The sequence below is a fragment of the Miscanthus floridulus genome, chromosome 6, assembly GCF_019320115.1.
Source record: "Miscanthus floridulus cultivar M001 chromosome 6, ASM1932011v1, whole genome shotgun sequence".
NCBI classification, from domain to species: domain Eukaryota; kingdom Viridiplantae; phylum Streptophyta; class Magnoliopsida; order Poales; family Poaceae; genus Miscanthus; species Miscanthus floridulus.
The window spans coordinates 115,711,595-115,720,802 of record NC_089585.1 but is presented as its reverse complement, the minus strand read 5'-3'; positions in this window follow the sequence as shown (position 1 = coordinate 115,720,802).

Below are 9,208 nucleotides of genomic sequence, written 5' to 3'. Positions count from 1 at the left end.
GGTGCTGGAGCCGGAGTGTCATGATGAGGGGAAGTCGAAGAGGAATCATAAGAAGCCTCCGAAGGAGCCGGAGTCACCAAAGCCGGAGCCGTAGGAGTCGCCAGAGCTGGGTCTGCCTTGAAGCCACGTGCGCTTGAGTGCCTGCATGACTGGCTTAATAATTTGCCCTGCCCCCCTTGGTCCCTTGCATCGCGACGATGAGTCGTGCTATATATGGCTTTGAATAAGGAGGCATGTCCTATGGCCGTTTCGTTCTCTGTTATGTTCCCCTCCATGTATGAGCGAATAAGTTACTAATCAGCTAGGGTCGGCAGGTTGTGTGTCACACTTTTTTCAGTATTATGTAGTGATGTGTGTCTTTCCAGGGAAAATTTTGATTTCGTCGGTTTGCTCTCATGTAGTCATGTGTTCGATATGCATGTCCCGTGCGTTCGTGTGTTCTTCATTTCGTCCATCGTGTTGCTAATGAGAGTTGTTGTATGCTTTGGACTCTGCTAGTTCAACCTCCACTGGCGGCCTAAAACGTATGTCTCCTCGCGGTCACACATTTTGATGGTTGTACAAATTTGGATCCCTAATTAATAACCGCCAGAAAATACGCCTTATGATGCTATATAGGTAAACACTAGTAGTAAGGAAATATGCCGGGCCAAGAAAACCTCGACGTAGTCCAGTTTAACCCATGTTGAAGGGATTTCTGATCCTTGGCTTGGGTTGTTAATTTAGCTACGGTGAGGAGCATGTCTACTATGGATAACAAGGGATCAAGGGGCGATTAGGGTTTCAACCGCGCTCACCACCACGTCACGTCGCAGGATTTCTGATCCTTGGTTTTATCGGGGCAACATATGCGAGAACGGCAACCGTCCGCCTAGATCTCCGTGTGTGCCACGATACACCACCACGTCACGTCGTGGGATATGCGTCCGTGATCCCTATCCTTTCTCACCAAAGTCGCGCCGGACGTTTCGCCTTCCTGGGCAGACCAGGACTCTTTTCCCGCAGAGGGGATGCGGGTCAAAAAGCATTTCTCCGGCCCTCCTGGGCCTAGGAGTTCGAGGGCTGGCCCAATAGTTTCGACGACCGTCCCGACAAGGGATGGGCCCGCGAGCGGTCAAAACTCAGGCACACGAGCCTCAAGGGAGTCTTGATCCGCAATTGAGTGTCAACCGGACTGACCCTGGACGAATCCCCGCGAACGGGATACCAGGGTTCCCTTTAAACTATCTAGTTGTCAAACACCAAATCTCATAGCCATACCCACGAAGGGTTCGAATTACCCCCCGAGCGATTCTATCCGAAGCACCCGGGGGCTTGGGGGCTACACCCGATGGGTGCGCTCGCGCGTACCCTCTAGCGAATCGAAATACCTCCCCGGGCGATTCTATCTAAATCACCCGGGGGCTCGGGGGCTACACCCATCGGGTGCGCTCGCGCGCACCCTCTGGCAAGTCAAATCACCCCTCGGGCGATTCTATCCAAATCACTCGGGCGCTACTGTCGGGGACCTAATACTAGGGTACCCAATGAGGTGGATCTAATAACCATCAAATGTTGATGCTTCCAAATAGACAAGAACGCAACTGCACTTCTTGCCCATACGACCCAAAGTTGGCCACGCCTCGCCTAGCCCCTGAGGGTTGGCTCCGCCTCGCCTGGCCCCCGAGGGCTGGACTTCTCCTCGCCCGACCCCCGAGGGCTGGACTCTGCCTCGTCCAACCCCCGAGGGCTAGACTCCGCCTCGCTCGATGTCTAGGGCAACTGAGGGCTGGCTCTGCCTCGCCTGACGTCCCGGCATAGACGCTGCCTCACCCGACGGCTGAGGCATGGCTCCGCCTCACCCGATGGCCCAGGGCAGACGCCGCCTCGCCCGACGGCTGAGGGCTGGCTCCGCCTCGCCCGATGACTGGGGACTGGCCTTGCCTCGCCCGACCCTCGAGGGCTAGGCTCTGCCTCGCCCGATGACTGAGGGCTGGCTCCGCCTCGCCCGACCCCCGACGGCTAGGCTCCGCTTCGCCCGATGACTGAGGGCTGGCTCCACCTCGCCCGACGTCCTGGGATAGGCTCTGTCTCACCCAACGTCCCAGGGCTGGCTCTGCCTCACCCGAGGACTACACCCTACTCCTTCATAATGACGAGCACAGGGTAAGACAGGACATTCGAGTCAACCGCAGTACCAAGAACCATGCCCTGCACGCTTGCAGGAAAGTACCGTCAGGATACGACGGGACATGTGCTTTAAGCCCTTCTAGGCATGATAGATCTCAAACAGTGTTGTAGGCACTGACTTTTGCCTTACAATGTTGTGGGCGCTACCATCAGCCCTCGGACATAGACCCTGACATAAGCATATGACAACCACTATAATCCAGGAGGGAACTCACATCATCTACAATAATGGACGTATGGTCACTTCCCCGTCTACTCCCCGTTGGGTCACGGCTTGGCACCCTGGCACGCCGCACCGTCCGCCGGAGTAGGATAGGACATGACCACTAGCTAACCGAAGCTAGAGCACGGCCCTATCAGGATCAATAAACATGCTATCCCTGGCACTATCTGCCATGTCAGCAGGGCAGGCTTAAGGGAAAAGGAAGACCCAACAGCTTTGAAGGACCCTCTCTACCTCTGGTTTTTTCCTCTTTCTTCCATCTATAATCCATGCTCCCCCTTAGTCTATAAAAGGGAGGGTAGGGCACCCCACTAAGGGGACAGATCAATTTTCACACACAACACATCACACAACACACAACCAAGCAGCAACCGAGCTCTTGGCATCCTTTTGACCTTTCCATCAGAGACTTGGGACCTGTCCCTCTCTCGACCATTTGTACCCCCTACTACGAATCTTTTTTTGGTGCTAATAACATGAGCAGCAGTAAACTGGACATAGGGACATTATGCCCGAACCAATATAAACCTTATGTCCTTCAGTACACCATTCGGGCCTAACGTGCAACAAATATAAATTTACTAGTTGGTGTTTATTCGAAACACTAACAGTTGGCACGCCAGGTAGGGGACCTTTGCGCGTTCCGACGATAAACATTAGGCCACGGATGGCTAGCCACGATATCAGCTGGGTCCCAAGCGCACACGTGCACTTCGGGAGCCTAGACTTCATCATCATGGTGGAAGGAGAGTTGGCATTGGCTCACACAGCCATCCAATCTCTCCCCTCCATCGGCCTCAACCACAAGAGGCTTGAGCGCTAGCTCGGTGTCTCCCTTGGACCCCAGCAGTCCAGGGAGGACCAGTGCCACCTCACCATTTCTAATGCCAACAACATGGCATGGTTTTTCGGAGGAGGGTCCCTCTCTCTGGAGCACCACATACGGAGCACCCCAACAGTGCTTTCATTCGGTCTCCATAACGCTGTGACGACCGTTAGCCACCTTGTGGCGCGATGCATGGTCTTTTCGCCTGTGAACAACGAGTTCATGGGGGTGATCAAACATGTCATGGAGTCCCTCCACAACCTCCTCATAGAGGGGCCGGGGTCGTCCTCTGGCTCTGACTCCAGCAGGGGGAACCATCACCCCTCCCGGGAATGCTTCATGATGGGTACCCTTGAGGGACACGTCAAAAGCGTCCCCACAGAGGTGGCTACCCTGGCGGGCAACCTTGGCGACAAAACCGAGGGGGAGACAGTGGCCCCACCTCATATGGGGGTGGATCAGCTGAGAGCCCAAAAATGAGAGATCGAAGAAGCCAGAATCTAGCTTGTGCAGGAACGCATGGAGCTCGATCGAGAGATCGAGCGCTGCGGAGACGGTGGGTGCGCACGCGCCATGGCCTGTGATGTGAACCGAAGGATCATCATCGACGATGAAGCCCTTCCTTGCTTCTCCTGGGCGAGCCAGAACATCGCCGCCACGACAGCCTTGCTCCATGGCCTTCCAGAGGTCGCAACGCCCGAGGATCATCTGGTCCACCATGAGATTTGCACGCTACTCGAGCGTACGGCGGCGCAGCAAGCTGAGAGCTCGCTATCTCGACAACGCGAGCTCGACCCAGCCAGCGCACAACCTCAGCGTGCCCTGCTAGGGACGCGTCGGTCCACCAGGCACCACAAGGTGGTAGGCAGCGCACTGCGGTCCCGATACATCAGTGTCTCGACCGCAACCGCGATGCACGCAACACTCTCGACGCCCGTAGACGCACCTACAACGGCCCGAGAGAAGGAACCCGCCATGGCTATCATCCTCGTTGTGGCAGACGCTATGATAGCGGCGAGGACTGGAGCCCGAGCCCTGGCCTGTCGGGCCCTCAGGCCTTCGGCCGGCACATCCTCAACGCTACTTTCCCGCTAAGGTACCGACCACCTACCAATATCCCAAAGTACTCTGGGGAGACAAATCCCAGACTTTGGCTCGAAGACTATCAGCTTACCTGCCAAGCTGGTGGTGTGGATAATGATGACTTCATTATCCGCAACCTTGCACTGTTCTTAGCCGATTCGACACGAGCGTGGTTGGAACACCTACAGTCCAACGCGATCCAGAGTTGGGCAGATCTGAAGGAGATCTTTGTGGGGAACTTCCAGGGCACATACAAGCGCCCTAGGAACCCATGGGACCTCAAGAACTGCCGTCAGAAGGCCGGTGAGACCCTCCTAGGGTACATCCGGTGCTTCTCCCGACAGTGCAATGAGCTCCCTAACATCACCGATGTCGACATTATAGGAGCCTTCCTATCTGAGACTACCTGCGAGTCTTTAGTTCATAAGCTAGGACGCAAGGGCCCACGAACCACCAAGGAACTTCTGGACATCGCCACCAGCCACGCCTCAGGAGAAGGGGTGGTCGGAGCAATCTTCAATCATCTCGAGGGCAAGGCAAGGCGGGACGAGGGCGCCGGTGAAGGCACCTCCAATCGTTTTGCCAAAAGGAAGAACAAGAAGCAATGGCATGAAGACTCGCTCATGGCCACTGCTGACCGCAAGGGTGGTTGGAAGCCCATGGAGGGCACTTTGAGCCACTTGAAAAATTACTCGAGGGGCCATGCCCAAACCTTGCCTTCCCCGTTAAACATCTGATCAAGGACTGTGGCCTCATGCAGTGGTTCTTGTCTGGAGGTTCGAACAAAGGGGAGCAAGGAAAGGACCCTACCCCCACTACGGACGACGCTAAGGAGAAGGACGATGGCTTTTCGACGCTGGATGGCTGCCTTATGATCTTCAGAGGATCAACGGCCTACAACTCCAAATGTCATTAGAAGGTCACACGTCGTGAGGTCTACACGGCCGAACCGGCCACACCTCCCTTCCTCCGATGGTTAGAGTCCACCATAACCTTCGATCGGACCGACCATCCGGATAGCGTCCCGCACCTGGGAAGATATCCGCTCGTGGTTGACCCGATCGTCAGCTCAAAGTGGCTTGCCAAAGTACTGATGGATGGTGGCAGCGACCTCAACATCATGTACGCCAAGACACTCGACGAGATAGGCATCGACCGGACACGCCTCCGCCCAACCCGAGCACCTTTCCATGGCATCATGCTCGAGAAGCAGGCCATGCCACTTGGGCAGATCGATCTACCCGTCACCTTTGGGGATCAGTTCAATTACAGGACTAAAACCCTCACCTTCAAGGTGGTTGGGTTCCCTAGAACCTTCCACACCATCCTGGGACGTCCATGCTACACGAAGTTTATGGCCATCCCCAACTATATATACCTCAAGCTGAAGATGACGGGCCCCCACGGGGTCATCACCGTCAGCTCCTCCTTCTAGCGTGCCTATGAGTGTGAGGTCGAGTGCTGCGGTCACACCACAACAATCGTCTCCTCCAAGGAGCTCGCCACCCTCAAGGAAGAGATCACCGAAGAAGCGCTCGACGCTAAGAAGTCAACCGGTCATTTGAGTTGACAGAGGGCTCTAAAGAAGTCCTCATAGACCCCAAGAGCACCGAGGGCAAAATGGTACGCATTGGTACCACGCTTTCCTCTAAATAGGAAAGCGCGCTCGTTGACTTCCTCCGTGACAACAAAGACATCTTTGCGTGGAAACCCTCGGATATGCTAGGCATTCTGAGGGAGGTCGCCGAGCATACCTTGAAGATCCACCCAGGCTCCAAGCCAGTGAAGCAACACCTATGTCGCTTCGATGAGGAGAAATGCAAGGCCATCGGTGAAGAGATAGCAAAACTATCGGCTGTTGGATTCATCAAGGAAGTATACCACCTAGAGTGGTTAGCCAGTCCCATTCTTATATGAAAGAAGAGTGGGAAATAGAGGATGTGTGTAGACTATATGGATCTCAACAAGGCATGCCCAAAGGATCCATTTCCTTTGCTGCACATAGACAAAATAGTCGACTCTACCTCAGGGTGTGAAACCCTCTGCTTCCTTGATGCATACTCTGGGTACCATCAAATCACGATGAAAGAGTCTGACCAGCTCGCAACATCTTTCATCACCCCCTTCGAATCATTCTGCTACGTTTCAATGTCGTTCGATGTGAAGAACGCTGGGGCTATGTACTAGCGCTGTATGCTCAAATGCTTCATGGATCTCATTGGGCGAACCATTGAGGCCTACGTTGATGACATCGTAGTTAAGTCCAAATAGGCTGACCACGTCATTGCCGATCTTGAGCAGACCTTCTTAAAACTCTAAGCGAATGGCATCAAACTCAATCCTGAGAAATGTGTTTTTGGGGTGCCGAGGGGCATGCTGCTCGGCTTCATCATCTCCGAGCGTGGCATCAAAGCCAACCCAGAGAAAATCTCAGCCATCACAAGGATGGGCCCGATTCAGAACATAAAGGGGGTTTAGTGAGTCACAGGGTGCCTCACCACACTCAGCCGATTCATCTCGTGCCTCGATGAACGAGGCCTCCCCCTTTATTAGCTCCTAAAGAAAGCCGACCACTTCGAGTGGACATCCGAGGCCTAGGTGGCACTTGACATGGTCAAACTACTTCTGATAAGGGCCTTGATCTTGGTTCCTCCAATAGATGGAGAATCCCTCCTACTATACATAGCAGCCACCACACAAGTGGTCAGCGCCACCCTAGTAGTGGAGTGGGAAGAAGAGGGGCATGCCCTCAAGGTGCAGCGCCCTATGTACTTCATCAGTGAGGTACTATCTGACTGTAAGACCCGCTACTACCAAATCTAGAAGCTCCTATATGCCGTCCTCATCACCAAGAGGAAGCTACGCCACTACTTCGAGTCACACCCAGTGATGGTCGTGATGTCGTTCACCCTCGGTGAGGTCGTCCAAAGCCAGGACACCACGGGAAGAACCACAAAATGGGTGGTTGAGTCAATGGATCAGGGCATTACATATGCCTCTCGAATGGTGATCAAGTCCTAGGTGTTGGTAGACTTCATTGTGGAATGGACCGAGGTCCAAATGCCACCGATGATCGTTGATCAAGAGTACTGGACGATGTACCTCAATGGATCGCTGATGAAGAAGGGTGTCGGCTTGGGGCTGGTCTTCGTATCACCCCTCGGGGTACACATGAGGTACATGGTTCATCTCCATTTCTCCTCATCCAATAATGTGGCTGAGTATGAAGCACTCATCAATGGCCTACACATTACCATCGAGTTGGGCATCCGAGCCTTGACATCCGAGGTGACTTCTAGCTGGTTGTCAACTAAGTCATGAAGGAGTCAAGCTATCACGATGCTAAGATGGCTAAGTACTACCAAGAAGTCCAACAGTTGGAGGTCAAATTCGACGGCCACGAACTCAATCACATCCCAAGATGCCTCAATGATGCGGCTGATGCGCTTGCGAAGGCGGCATTTGGCTGAGAGCTGGTGCCAACAGGTGTCTTCACCAGTGACCAACATAAGCCCTCAGTGCGCTATGAAGGGTCAGAGCAGGCCAATGACAGTCCATTTGATCTAGCCTTGGGGGCTAACCAACCCGATAGCTCCGTCTGGCCCCGAGGTCATGGAGCTTGAAGAGGATCCAGCGATAGAGCCTGACCCTCTGGTCGACTAGAGAATGCTCTACCTTGACTACCTCCTCCGTGACATGCTACCAACAGACAAGACAAAAGCTCGACGACTCGCGCATCGTGCCAAGTCCTTCGTTCTTGTAGAGGGCGAACTCTACAAACGAAGCCACATCGAGATCCTATAGCTCTACATCCCCATCGAACAGGGGAAGCATTTATTGAGCGATATCCACGGTGGGGTCTGTGGTCACCACACCACGCCTAGAACCTTTGTTGGAACATGTTTTGACAGGGCTTCTACTAGCCAACTACAATAGCCGATGTCGTGCAGATCGTTCGCACCTACGAAGGGTGCCAGTACTATGCTCGACAAACTCACCTCCCATCCCAGGCGCTCCAGATGATCCCCATCATGTGGCCCTTCGTAGTCTGGGGGCTTGATCTGGTTGGGTCTCTCAAGAAAGCGCCTGGGGTATACACCCACTTGCTTGTCACCATAGACAAGTTCACAAAATAGATCAAATCTTGGCCGATCTCCGTGATCAAATTTGAGCAAGCCGTGCTATTCTTCCTCGACATCATCCATCGCTTTGGAGTACTGAACTCCATCATTATAGACAACGACACATAGTTCACCGGCAAAAAGTTTGTTCGATTCTACGATGAAAACCACATCCGGGTCGATTAGGCTGCCATCGCGCACCCTTGAACGAACGGGTAGGTCGAGCACGCAAATGGCATGCTCCTACGTTGGATGACCTCTAGCTCAACATCGCACTCTAGATTCATGAATGGATCTATGAGTTCTCCTCTCCCTCGCATTACCCTCTCTCACTTAGGAACCGCCATGACATGCGAACGCGCTCAGTGAGAAGGAGAAAGGAGGAGAGGTAGCAGCTCAAGAATAGGTGAAGGAATGGGGACGAGAACCCCCTCCCTCCCCATATTTAAGGAGGAGATGAAACACCTAATGAAAGGCGAAAGGTTGGGACGAAAAACCCTCTCCTTCCCCTATTCAATGCAGATGGGAAATCGATGCTGACTGGAATTCGAGGGCATGCGTCTAGATCGACGGGACATGCTCTGCTCAACAAAATGGTGCCTGGTCAAATGGGACGTGGCTTGGGGATGGCCCACCACTACCGCACATCGGGCACAAGAAACAAGGCGCACCCGCATGCAGGCGACTCTCCGCTTCCCTAGGCAGGACCTAGAATGACCCAACGACGGAACCTCTATCAAGGGGAGCCCAATGGGCCTCCTGGGTCGATCTGATGGCCCAGGCAAA